We start from the raw sequence: 15,119 nt of genomic DNA on the forward strand, positions 1-15,119 counted from the left end.
TATATTGGTTTTATTCTATTCATTATTTTAAAAATATTAACAAGAGACGTGCACACTAATGGAAAAATAGAATTAATTTTCGATTTATTTAATATATAAATCAATACATCGTGTTTGACTAACGTTGTCAACAAGAAAGGTGAGTTATCATACGTGTAACATATATGTGATGGTATGAGTATGGGTGGTCGATCACTACCGTACGATCGAATGGTAAGAGAGGAAGATCTTTAAAATAAGCTTTTACTTCATCGTCGTGGATTCCATTAAGAAATTGTACGCATAATTCATCTTCTAGGCGATTTGTCTCATTGCATTTATAATATATTTTGCGTAGACAATCAGCATAATTCTCTATCGTTTCTTGCTCATATTGATTTCGGCACAGGAAACGTTTTCTATGTAAATCAGTTTCATTGGAAGGAGAAAAATAACGGAGGTAATGGTTTATTATCTCATCGTATGAAAGTACAGAAAAGTTGACAGATTCATAAGTCTGCATAACACTTTTATGGATACCATTATCCACCAATTTATTGAAAAATTCAACCATGAAAAAATCTTGTACCCCAAAAGTATTTGCTACATACTCAAATTTATTTAACCACGCATAAAATAAACCATCCTTCTCAGGATTGTAAAATTGAATCATTGAAAGAGCTGGAGTTTGAAAATCATTCATTTGAATACCATTCGTAAATCCAATAGCCTTTGCTACTGTTGCATTGAACGACCTGCAAGGGATTTTACTTAAGTTTTTTTTTAAATCATCGTCGCGAATTCCTTTTATAAAGTATTCGCATAATTTTTCCTCTCGATGACATTTATAAACGCACATATGATATATTTTTTGTAATCTATTGGCATAATTATCTATCGTTTCTTTTTCATATTGATTTCGACATTGGAAACGACTCCTATGTAAATCACTTTTACGGGAATAAGAAAAGTAACGAAGATAATGGTTTATTATCTTTTCGTATGGAAGATCAGATAATTCGACAGAAGACAAAAATTTCTTTACGATCGAATGAACATCGCTATCCACTATTTCATTGAAGAATTTAATCATTTTATAATCTGGAACTTCGACAGTATCTGCCACATATTCAAACCATTCATTAAATTTTTCTTCCTTCTTTAAACTGAAAGTATGAATCATTGAAACAGCTTTATTCACATAAGTAGTTATTTCATTCAAATTTGCTGAATCAGCTGCTGCTGCCACCGTTTCATCGAATGATAAGTCATCAAATTTTTCTATTTCAGTTCTTATTTTATCGTCACGGATTCCATTAATGAATTGTTTGCACAACCTTTCTTCTAAGCCAGTTTTATAACGGCACTTATCAATTATTTTCCGTAAACATATAGCATAATTTAAAAACGTTTCTTGTTCATATTGATCTCGACACATGAAACGTTTTCTATAGAATTGATATTTCGGGATATCAGTTAACAATTTAATATAATGTGTTAATATCTGGTCGTATGAAAGTTTACAGTAGTTTATACCTGGCTCACTATTACGGACATCATGTTGCATCATTTTAGTAAACAAATCAACCATTTTATCATCTGGTACGCCGATAATATCAGCTACGTACTCAAACTCATTTAACCAGATATAAAATAACGCTTGTTTATGTTGTTTGTAAGGATTCATCATACGCAGAGCTCGTTCTTGATAATCAGATACTTGATTATCTTCGGGTAATAAATCCTCGTTGCTCATTATTTTTTAAACAGAAAACGCTTTATATTTCTTACTGCAAGTAGATCTATAATATTTTAAATGTTCTTTGTTCGGACTTTTCATACGTTTTTATCAATAACAACAATACACTTTTCATAAAGTAATTTAAAAGACTGTTTTAGGAAAACGTATTAATTTTATATATTTTCTATTAAATTTTTTAAATTTATTTATAAGTAAAATATCTGAGTGTCGTAATATATATTAAAAATTGTTTTAAAAAACTCTGAAGTTAACAAGATGTAACGTACAAAACTTATACTAATATCTTAACAGTTTAACGTATGCTTAACGACTATTCTATTTAAACTATATTGCTTTTAGATAGAAATGTGTGGAAAGGGAAATTTATTCAACGTTCTACGTTAGTCTTTGGTAGGGGTAATAATAAAAGTAACAAGGAATACAATAAACATTTCACACACACACACACACACATGTAATATATCTAATTTAAACGTGGAACAAAATAAACAATTACATTATCATTCTGATGATGTTTTATATAATAAAAGAAATCTATGATATTGCCGTAAAAATTTTTTAATATAATATTCTTTTAATTATTAATTACTCCAGTATTACTTTAATAGGTATCAAATAACGACCAGGTCTGCTTCGACATTTTACATTTAAAAGTTCTAATTAAAGCCTCCTAAAAAATAATTCATAATGAGTCCCTACATGAATGTGGAATTCTATCACTCTCTTCAGTCTTCCAGAGTGACAACTGACGAACAAAAAAAAAAGAATTCCGATAATTTTGATGATGGTTTCGTTGAATAAGGGAGCCTTTCGTCACAAAAATGCAGTATATTTTTATAAGTAAAATAATAAAACAATACTAATACAATAAAACGAGTTCAGTGTTTGACTATTAGACGCTGATTGCCTATTTAGACATTTTCTTCTTTACACACTGTTTATATGTCACTGTAAAAAAGTCTATCATTATTCCATGTTTACATTATTGAGTCGGTTTCTCACTCTGGCTTGCACTGAATAATCTCACACTCTATGTCTCATACATACTAAAGATTCGTCTTACTCGTCACAACACACATACATAAATATCATATAAATTGTATTTTTTCTAGTAAAAATTTTAGGTAAATAACAAAATCTTTCCAAATAAAAATGATCACTTTTTGTTAACATATTTCTTTTTTACAAAACCTTAATGTCGAGAACAATAATCTTATTATATATAAATATATTTTCATAATTATGCAAGTTCAGAAACAAAATATTGAACTTTTTCGATAACGTGCAAAAATACTGTTTCAGGATAAATACATAGCTTTTGGGTTTACTTTGAATTATAAAAGACAAAAAATTACCCAGAATTACAAACCGCTTATCTTTCTTTATTCGTTTATTGTTATAGTACCTGTAGTTCTTTAAGCTTTTTTATTCAACTTTAAAACAAATTAATACACTTGAATTTTGTCACTTAAAAATGAAACTGCCATTGCTACAGATACGTCGAATGATAGGCCACGAAATTTACATAAATAATTTCTTATATCATCGTCGAGGAGTCCTTCACGGAATCGTTCGCGTACTATTTCATCTGAAGGATCGGTATCATTACATTTGGAATATATTTTCAGTAAATTATCAGCATATCTCTCTATCGTTTCTTTTTCATATTGATTTCGACACAGGAAACGCCTTCTGTGTAAGTCAGTTTCATCGATAGAAGAAAAATATTCAAGGTAATAGTCTATTAGCTCGTCGTATGAAAGTTCAGAGAAGTCGATAGAGGGGTTGTTTTTCTTTACATACGTATGTACATCATCATCGACCATATGGTTAAAGAATTTATTAATTTCATCATTTGGTACTATGATTATATCTGCGATATACTCAAATTTGTTTAACCACACATAAAATTCTTCTCCCATTTCTGGATGGAATGTAGGAATCCTTGAAAGATCTAGATTCAACTGCGAAGCTTGTTGTTTAAATTTTGTTAATTCAATGGCAAATCGTACTATTTCATTGAATGAAAAGCCAGAAAATTTTTTTAAAATAGTTTTTATTTCAATGTCATAGATTCCATCAAGAAATCTTTTGCATATTATATTTTGTGGATCATTTGAATAACTGCACTTACTATATATTTTCCTTAAATTATAAATATATTCTTCTATCGTTTCCATGTCATATTGATTTCGACACAGGAAACGCCTTCTGTGTAAATCAGTTTCATCGGCAGAAGCAAAATATTTAAGGTAATAGTATATTATCTCGTCGTATGAAAGTTCAGAGAAGTTGGTAGAAGGGTTGGCTTCCTTGATCTCAATATGGACATCATTATCGACCGTTTCATTGAAGATTTGAAGAATGCTCGAAGTTTCTACTTTAGCAATGTGTACTGTATACTCAAATTTATTTAACCACTCACAAAACATACCTTCATTCCCTAGACTGTAAGTATCAATCATTAACGAATTTTGATTTTTATGAGTATTTCTATCATTCACGTTTTTAAACTCAATGGCCATTGATACTAAGTCAACGAATAATACACAAGTTAATATATTAAAGTGACTTTTTATTAAACTGTTGCGGATTCCATGAATGAATTGTTGACTTAGTTTTTCTTCTAGGTAATCGTTATAATGGCACTTAATATATATTTTTCGTAATCTTACAGCATAATTTTGTATCGCCTCTTGTTCATATTGTTTACGACACAGAAAACGCTTTCTGTGTAAGTCAGTTTCATCGGCAGAATCAAAATATTCAAGGTAATACTTTATTATCTCGTCGTATGTAAGTTCAGAGAAGTTGATAGAAGGGTTGGCTTTTTTGACAGCAGTATGAGCATTATCATCGACCATACTATTGAAGTATTCAACCATTCTATGATCTGATATATGAAGAACATCTGCTACATACTCAAATTTATTTAACCACACGTAAAATATACTTCCATTTCCAGGACTGTAAATATTAATTGTTGGATGAATTTGACTTTTACGATTAATTTCTACTTGAAATTCTGCTATTTCAAGGACCTTTTGTACTGTTTCATCAAATGGTAAGATAGAAAGTTTTTTTACATGGGTTTTAACATTATCGTCGTATAGTCCATTAATAAATTTTTCACATAATTTTTTTTCTCGTACATCTCTATACTTGCACTTAATATATATTCGATGTAAACTGTTAGCATATTTTTCTATCAGCTCTTGTTCATATTGATTCCGTTGTATAAATCGAATTCTGTATATATACTTTACATCTCTAGGATTAAAATAAGAAAAGTAATGATTTATTATTTCCTCGTATGAAAGTTCTGAGAAGTTGACAAAAGGATTATTTTGCTTGACAAGTTCCTGGATATTATTATCCACCAATTTATTGAAAATTTCAACCAGTTTATCGTTTGGTATCTCGATCATATCTGCTACATACTCAAATTTATTTAACCACAAACAAAACGAATATTTATTCAGTTTTTTGTAAAGACGCAGCATTCGAAGAGCTCGTTCTTGATAATCAGTTTGTTCATTATCTTCGGGTAATAAATCCTCGTTGCTCATTATTTTTTAAACAGAAAACGTATTATATTATATATATTTTTGCACGAAAATCGATAATATTTTAAAAGTTATTTGTTCTAATTTTTTGTTTTGCTTTGACTAATAACTTTAATTCACTTTTCTTTGAAAAACACGTATATGTTTTAAATTTTCCGTTATTTTTTTACATTTATATATAAATAAAGGATATAAGTTCTTAATGTATATTAATATTTATTTAAAAAACTATAAAGTTAATGAAAAAAAACGTTAAAACTTGTATATCTTTAAGTAATGTCTTATCAGTTTAACATATTCTTAACGACTAACTATTTAAACCTTATTGCTTTTATATAGAAGTGAAGAGGGAAAACTATTCAACGCTTTACATTTGTCCTTAGTAGAAATAATAATATATTTACCAATAAGCACAACAAACAGTTCCTCGAATATAACAAATTTAAATGTGTAACAGTTACTGTATCTTTCTGATGACGCTATGATTTTATATAATAGATTTTTATAGACTAGATGCCAAAGTCAAAGCAAAAAGATTAACCAAACAAGTATTCATTTCTTATGCTTTTTACACTCTTATGTACGCGTATTCTCAAGTATTTCATGTTAAATCTTCCTTTGATGAACTTTAAGTTCTTTAACGGTGTATTAACAAGAAAATTAAACAAAAAGAATACATTTCGGTGAGAGAGATGTTAGAATTTTAATGAAAATATTTCATAGATTAATTATAGTTCAAAAAATAGTTCGCTTATTTTAAATTCACAAGCAGTCAAGAGTAATTCTGTGAAAATGTCCTTAAGTCGTTCAGAATCGTATTATTGTTCTGCTTATTAAAATGGCATGCAATCAGAATAAAAGTGATGCATTACATAGCGATAAATCTTTCTTTTGGTAAAGAGATATATCTCTCTACCAAAGGTTAGTAATTATTTTCTGTTCTAAAAGCATAAGTTGTTTACTTATCTAACATTTCTTTTCAGTATAGCTAAGATTTCGTGAAGTTGATTCTTTTTATAAATTTGTAGAAAGTGTCGTTACTACTGTATAGAGTAGTTTTCTTAAATTTGGTTCGGTCATTGCTGCAATTCTAGGACTAGTCGTCTTTATAATTATTGTAAAACTTATTATTTATTCTATTCCTCAAGGTTACACCCTAAACACTACATGTGGTTAGAGTCCTTATCTATTCAGAGTCGTCTTGGATTCCATTGCTAGTCTGTTAATGCATCTGGGAAATCGCTGATAAGGACTTCCGGACGAGATAATTCATTTTTCGTCATATTTTTTAGTTTTTTCATTCGTCTATTTATCGATTGACAATTTCTCTCTCATTTGCTGCCAGACATCGTATCTGCTGCAGCACAGTTTCTTCGTCTTATACTCCCAGTTGTAATTATCGCTTTTTCTATCTTTACCACGTTGTCTGGGTCATTTTAAAGGGGCTCCTTTCTTAGCGTGGAAATTCTCAACTCTAGGAAGTCAGCACCAATAAGCAACTTCTTGTTTCAAAATAGCACCTGAAACAACTCAAGTTAAAATGTGGGAAACGGTTTTCATCTATTGTTTCCTCTGTCGTGAACTCTCTCAATACTGCATGTGCTAGTAATTTGGATTCTGTGAATGTGCACTAGCTAACCAAGCAAAATAAGCTGGATCGGTTTAAAGTATGCTCATTATTACTGACCTGAATTTTACAAATGAATTAAAGTATGAAATTTTGCAGCACTTATCTTATTTACCGGATCTTTTATTAACTTTCATTTTTTTAAACATTTAGAATAGTTTCTACGAGCTAAATAGTATGAAAATAAAGATAGTCTGAAAAATTCCATGTCACAGTTTATTGATACCAAAGATCAGAATTTCTCTTAGGCAGGCATCTATGTATTAAAATCTCTTTGAGAAAAATGTATTAAAGCAAACAGAGTTTACTTTGATTAAATAAAAAAGTTTTGAAAAAAGATATGCAGTTTTATGTATTCACTTAAGAATCCGACATTTCATACGAACCAATGTAATACTTCTTCGGATGAATTCTGCGTCACAGCACGTGTTTCTTCCGTCTTAACATTTTTCTTCGAACATTTCTTCCCAAGCCCTTTCGTAGGGTACGTCGCGCCAGGATGACCAAATGCATCACGATTATAGTTGCTGTTATTAGTTTTCTTCCTTGCTTCGTGCTACATTGTTCGCGTTACGCACCGGCTTCACTGATACGACGTTTCATTTCCCGTGTTAATTCGTTGAACTTACAGTAATTCTATCAAATGTGTCGATTAGGCCCTCTGTCGTCGCGAAACAATGAATACGCTTCTAATCGTGCAATGACTTTTCTGGGATTCCGTCGATAATGTAGTCTAACATATCGACATTATAGCAGTTTTAAAGTTAGTTTACTTTAACATTACCATTCTGAAAGAGGTTCATGTAGCCGATATTTTCTTAACGGTATATTTTTCCTATTACTCGATCGGTTTCAAAAAATCGCTAATTTATCGTTGGGTTTTGAGTGACCTGGCATAGGCGATGATCTCATCTGTTTTTCGTATGATGAAGAATTCTAGGAAGGAACTTTACTTTGAATGAACGCGCTCCGACGCCTATGTCTCGTAAAATTCCACGGCACACAATGACGCCTTTGTGAGGATAGGAGAACGCTGGTGTGCTCCGAACGTTTGTTTTCCCAGCCTTATTTTGATTATGCATGCTTGACTCTAATTTCAACCTTATCCAATCCTCTCAGTTTCATGTCCTGCAATTCCCTTATCTTTGCACGTGTTGAAAGCCGATGGTCAAGAGTGGGGCCCATGTAATGTCCGTTAGGTTTCCAAGAAAACTTTCCAATGATTTATTATTTCGTTTATATATTACGAATTGCACTCCTAGTCCTTGTTTGTACCGAAAGGCGAGGGTGAAGGATGGGAACCACATGGTGTTCTTTGGATTTTCAAGAACAATATTTGATGGGTGATTTATTTTTTTCGTATTTGTCTTAAGAGTGACATTCTTACCGATAGTTCAATTTGATATCGATAATAAGTATTATTCGTTCCTCGTTAATAAAAATGAGTATAATTGATTAATCTTTTATTTATACTACTTCTAAAACTGTTTTTATTGATTTTTATATTTACTAATAAAAATAGTTTCTATTGTTTTTTACGTAAATCACTAGAATAATGTCTCTAGTAATCTGTTTTGTTTTACTGCAAAAAAATATAATTAGAAATTCGTAGCGGCATATCTTCCTTCAATTTTCCGCAGTAGAATAAAAATTAACTAAAAGAGACATTATTCTAATGATTTACATAAAAGACAACTGAAACCATTTTTAGTAATAAGTACCGAAACAATCGCAGCAGTAATACTAATAAAAAATTAACTTATCAAATCCATTTGATAGAGAGCGCATAAATAATTATTCTTAGAACCAAGCTGATTTCATTAATACACGCATTTTTCAGCGATATAGAAGCAGTCACAGTGAATCACTGGAAAATTTCCTAAGAATTCGACAAACCCCATATGGCTTCTACCATCTACCCTTCTCCGTCAACACGTGTCAACCATAAAACACCGCATGCCAGGTAGCTGGGAGGATCGGAGAATATGAAATCTAGGATCGAAAGGACCAACGTTCTCCTATTGTCTCCGGGACACCATTGTTGCCATGAATACATTGAAACTGTTGTCAACGCCGGGATATCCGAAACCTAACATAAACCAGAGCCAACACTTCGAGTTTTCTCGGGATATAAATGTCAAAATAAAACCAACCGTCAACCGGCCGATAGAATAAACCCTAAACAATTCTGACCTAAAAAAAACGTGTAGAATTTTCTCGAATGATTTGAAAGGAAGAATATGGAATGTTCTTGAATAGTTTAAATATGAATTCTAGAAACCAAGAAATATTAAAAACAATTATTGAATTAGGATTCCTCGACGTATACTTGCGCGATAAAAGATTACCAGAACATTTTTAAAAATGTTATATGCATTCCAAGAAAAGTAACTAAAATTTTTAAAGTTTTATATTTCGTGAACGGTTTCATTAAAAAATTGGAAACGAATCAGTAAGCTCTTTTTCACGGAATACAAAATAATAATAAAATTTAGAATAAATCAAAAGTATCAATTTTTACAGTAAATTGAGTTGGCATGCAATGTCACATATATAACTAAAATTAGGCAGGTAACAGAATTTTTGTAAATTCTTTCTTTCGTGCTTTCAAAAACTCGCAAAAACCAACATGTGTCCCTTGTTTTTTCTTGTTTTTTATTTCACGCATTCGATATTTCGAATACATACAGTTCTCTATATACAGTTCTTTTCGTAGATTCTTTACATTCCATTTTTAACTTCCAATTGATTGTAACTAATAATTAATAATAAAATTTTTAAGAACATACTACACAATATGCATTAATCGGATATAAACAAAAATATTTATTAAACTCATGTTAGTTAGCGCATATTTAACCTTGTTCAAATTGATGCACAAACAATGCACAATACTAAGGTTAGAAATGAATAACCATACGTAAAGATTAAAAACGATAAAATAAAGACCTTCCTAATAAAAATCATAGTCCGAAAAAAATAAAAGAAACTCGAGACAACCTTTTCACAACATCGCCAAACATCCCTTGAACGGGACTCGAAACCATTAGAATCCGGAACGTAAATGTGATCCCAAGACAAGATCCATTGTCGTAGGCACCTCCGTCGATTTAAAAAAAATTACGATTTTCATGATACACTAGCGCGGAAATAAATTTACTGAAAAAAGATTAAATATTAACTCACGTAACTGAAATAATAAAAATTTCGAGAATATCAAACATAGAGCATAGTAAGTTAGGAACTATTAAAATACGAATATTTGATGAGGATATTAAGTTTCATTTAGTTGATACCGACTTCTCAATCAAACAGGACCCGATTAGAGAACGAAAGTTTGAAAAGTAAATCTGTTATATTAAATTATACTAAAGAACAACTAAAATGGAATAATAAAATAGATAAATTCTTCGACTATGAATTTGTTACCGAACCACCCCGTTCGTCACAGATTTATTTTTGTTGTATTAAAAACCCAGAAATTAAAGAAGGGTATATTTATCTTTTAAAAAAACAGAACAATGATGGAAGAGTCGAACAATGATGGAAAAAGTCGTCCTTCTTTTCCTTCATTTGCCACGTTCGAAATTTTTTTCGTCGAAGACAATGGTCAAGAAATCCAAGAAAGATTTATTACTAAAACAAAAAGACCAGATGATAACCATTTTTCAGACCCGCGCTTCATTGTCGCCTAAGCGTTCGTTTGGAAAAGATTCACATAACCTAAACATCTTGAAAATCTCGTATTTCCTATCGCTCTCAGAAAATATATGACTATTTAACAAAGGATCTCATCAACAGACGCAAACTCTTCAAATTCCTGGTCTCAAATGTCATCTGAACTTCATCCTTGAAAAATATAGTAATTTCTTTGTAAAATACCTAAACCAATGAGCCTCTTAGGGATCAATGCGACTATCTAATAAGAAACAAAGTTTACATAACCTAAAATCTGATTCGTTATCTCCCAAGATGCAAATCCGCAATTAGCTGTCTACCAAAACTTCCAAGAACGGCCAGGCGTGAGCGATGTAATCCAATTATTTTCGAAGATTCGATCCAAAAAAGGAATGTTTTTTCCACTCGCAAAATGAGTTTGAGTTTGTAGTCAATATGCTCCAAAAAATAAAAATAAAAAAGTTTCCTTTCTTATTAATTATGATGAAACCTTCCGTTTATAAAAAAATATCAGTCAAAACATTTGTAATTTTATTCCTGTTAATTTTGCACTGTTTGTTTAACAACTCTTAATGTTAAATGCGATACTGTTTTCTTTATCTTGTGTATGAATACATAAAAATTATTTTTATATTATTTTAATATTATATTTTATAAGAACTACCGATATTTATTTAAATAAATTTACTTCGAAAAACATTACTAAAGCTTTAATGTGGTTATTTAGTCCACTCAAATGGGTCCAATTTCTGAACTTCAGGTGAAAGCGGGGGAAATTGATCTAAGGGTAAGTCGACGACGCTGAATCGAATGGTGCTAATTTTTTTACAATAGGATCCGAAGTTTTTGAGATAAAGGGTAAAAAAGGGAAAAATGGCCTTATAGAAAAAAGTATATAAAATTTCTATAGAAAAAATTTCTATAGAAATGGCCTTGAGTATATAAGAGTAAGATGTACATTTATTTTTTTAGCTGAGTATATAATAATTTTAGTTTCGGGTATAATTTTTATTATTATATTTTTTGGAAATTCAATGTATTTTATAAAAAGTGTTGTTTATGTATTAATTTTTAGAATTTTAATAATTTTAATTCGAGGTTCGTTACCACGTTTACGGTATGATAATTTAATGTATTTTTGTTGATATTATTATTATTTTATATAAAAAGGCCAAAAATAGAAAAAAAATTTATTAAGCTTACTTCACAATAACGAAAAAGAGAAATAAGAAAGCAAAGAAAAAGAACGAAGAGAAAAAGAAAGAAAGAAAGGTAAACGTACTTGTTAGCGTTGTCAAGATAAAATATAGGTATCGGCGACGTGAAAAACATACACACACTGTAGCTACTGTAGCCACTACACTACTACAAAAGACAAAAGTATTCGTACAGTGAGTATGTGAAAAGAAAAAAATCTGTAATTTCTACATTATTAATTGTAATACAATATATAAGTGTGCGTGTTATGCACTAACATTAGTAGTAAGTAATATAAATAAACAAAAATTAATTATAGTATTTTGTAACGTACAAGACTTTAATATTCGTCGAATGGTGAAAAATCAGCGAAACATAAGTATTCGTACATCGTTAGTAATTAATATAAATGTAATGATTAGTAATTTCATAAGATTCCCCTTTTGATGAATAACTGCACCTAATCTATTCTTTTTGAAATAAAAAAGAAATAATCTATTCTTTTTGAATTTCTTTTCGCATACTTACTGTACGAATACTTTTGTCCCTTACTGTACATCCGATGTGCCGGTCTCTCATTATCAGTCCTTCTCTTTCTCTCTTTCTCTTTCTCTCTCTTTCTCTCTCTTTTTCTAGCATCTACAGTATCTTATGTTTGCTAGCTATGAAATTAAGTTTGAAAAAAAATACTTTTGTGAGATTAGACTATCGTATTGTAGACTTTGTCCCTACGAAAGAAATATCCCCACCTACTAAGGGAAACGAATCCAACGACTTAAGCAAGGACCGTTCGAACTTCAGTTCTAGTTCATCAGCCCTCCTAATTCTTTGATTTTTCTGAGGTTGTTAACTGGAGTCTCATTCCCTATTTTGAACATGGAGTCTGGTGAAATTGTAAGTCCTACTTTCGAATCCTATACTCAGCCTGTTTCAACAAACCTAAAACTTTTGCTTCGCGAATTCTGACAAAGAATAGATTTAATTCGAATTTTGCGTTAATAGAATGTACTCAATTTTGTATTAACAGATTTACTTTGATTAATAGATTTTACTTTAATTTCGCATTAATAGATTTATTGCAATTTTGTATCGAACGTTTGTTCTGAATATTGCAATCATAGATTTTATTCTGAATTCGCATTATCGAATCATATTCCGAGTATGCATTAGTTAAGCTAATTCTCAGAAAATTTTGTGTTATTAATCAAATATATTTTTGCTTTTGTATAACTAAATCCTCTCCCGTATCGAGAATTCACCTTGAGAGTGCATGCATCTTTATTTTAGTAAGAATTATTTGATCAACGTATGATTTTCTTTTATACTTTTGTTGTCACATATTTAAAATCTGATTAACGAATTATCAATCTACCTAAAACCAACCCCACCATCTGCAACTCATCTGCAATTTCCTACCCTTTGAAAAAAGTGAAGTGCCAACGACTCATTCAATCTACAAGTCTTCGTGATCTGGATTACTACATCGAACCTATGTCAATCCGCATCGAGGAAACTTAACACGTATTAAACTTTTGATTACCATTGTACAGGTAAGTTTCACTTTATCCGTTCCAATTTTTATTAGCAGCTAACCTACCTTATCTCCGTGCAAAATCTTTTTTTACATTGAAAAAACAGGGAACCTTTGTTTTCGAACGTGTGAATAATAATTATCAATTTTTTGACCGATTTGTCGCAACGAAACTTTACATAAAAACACGTGGCAGCGGTGGGATTGCCAAAAAGCAGTAAATAAAATTTCTTATACGTACTTTCGCGTAATTAATTAAAAGTAAGAAGCCGCATGTTATAAACCGAGTACCACTCTTACCGAAACAGAAGTGAAAAGCTACGAAGAGGAGTGTTCTGACACGTGAAATGTTAGAATTAATGAATTAGCTAGCACAGAAGATAAGTTAGTTATGTTGCAAATAGAAATTACCCAAAGACAGAATAGTTTGATAATACGTGAATAAATAGTTGTCCAATAAGAATAGAAAATGAAGAAGTATTATCACAAATGGTACGGTTCAGGCACGCGTAGTGGATTTTTCATCCGAAAGTAATTTAAATTTTTTTGACTCATTTTTATAATTCAATTGAGATGCGAAAATGAATGATAAACGCGCTTTTTGTCAAATAATCGATCATTTTCTCCTACTCCACCTATTTCAATCCCACACCCTGCTCATGTTTTTATCCAAATTCGTGAAATAGCTTACTTGATAGCTATAACATTTCAATAAATTTAGTTTATTAGGGCGTGTAAATTCGCTGCCGAGTAACTATTCCAAAAAATGAAAAAATTCTTTAACACGTTCCGTGCCAAGCCATTTTTGCGTGACTTGTCGTTCAGGTTATTTGATATTTTGACTAAAGATTGATATATTATCACACAATATTTCATTACATTATCAATACATAAGTAATTCTCTTATTTAAAGTAGTTATCACATCGTGTACCGTGGCGCTGCGATCGGTTCGATTATAAAAGTCGGTCAATTCGAAACTTTTAAGGTTAGTAAAAAACTTACTGCATTTGAATTTGTTAAATTTGTAAAAAAATTCGGTATTGAAGTAACAAGACAAAAGACCCAAAAAAGTCGTCTTTATGCTTCCCTTGCTTTAACAAAATCCGCCATTAAATTTAATTATTAATTATTATATATTATAAGGGAGAAAGGGATGATTGTGATGATATAATATATATTTTATCTAGATAGTTTGTCTGGATGATGGGCGCAATGACTAATTATTGATTGAAGATAAAAGTCTGATATACATATATATTTAATCTCAAATAAATTCACTTAACATAAGATTTTCACACTAATATAATCATAACCATAAGATAACCGTAAGACATAAGACATAGACATAAGAAGACATAAAAGAACTTAAGACATAACACGTAATAATACTTAATAAGACTCAATAAGACTCAATAAGACCACTCCTTTCCTTTTTCCCTATTCTTATATCCTATGCAACGGTCATACTTCCGATGAAAGGGGAAAGGAGACGCAGGGCGGTCCTAATCCTTTTCCGATCCATCATTGGTCATCAACCGTCTTTCTTCTAAACATAAGTGACGGTCATACTTCCGATGAAAGGGGAAAGGAGACGCAGGGCGGTCCTAATCCTTTTCCGATCCATCATTGGTCATCAACCGTCTTTCTTCTAAACATAAGTGACGCCTTAGAGTGGGAGTACATCCAAAGGTTCTCAGAATCTCCCAGTCTAAACCATCACGTGTTATTTGTTTAGAAATAAATGCCCGATCCTTTCTCTTAAGAGAACCTCATCCCTC

General features: G+C 30.9%; 1 long non-coding RNA gene across 1 annotated transcript; it reads right to left on the reverse strand.

Annotated features, from left to right (window-relative positions):
* Positions 1-6,328: 6,328 nt before the first annotated feature.
* Positions 6,329-7,565, reverse strand: LOC122513367. Its single transcript, XR_006302735.1, has 2 exons — positions 7,321-7,565; positions 6,329-6,827 (listed from the first exon to the last, which is right to left on the reverse strand). It is a non-coding gene; the product is annotated as an uncharacterized LOC122513367 (long non-coding RNA).
* Between the last annotated feature and the right edge of the window lie 7,554 nt (positions 7,566-15,119).

Source organism: Polistes fuscatus, unplaced genomic scaffold, assembly GCF_010416935.1.
Source record: "Polistes fuscatus isolate 324 unplaced genomic scaffold, CU_Pfus_HIC Scaffold12, whole genome shotgun sequence".
Classification (NCBI taxonomy): Eukaryota; Metazoa; Arthropoda; class Insecta; order Hymenoptera; family Vespidae; genus Polistes; species Polistes fuscatus.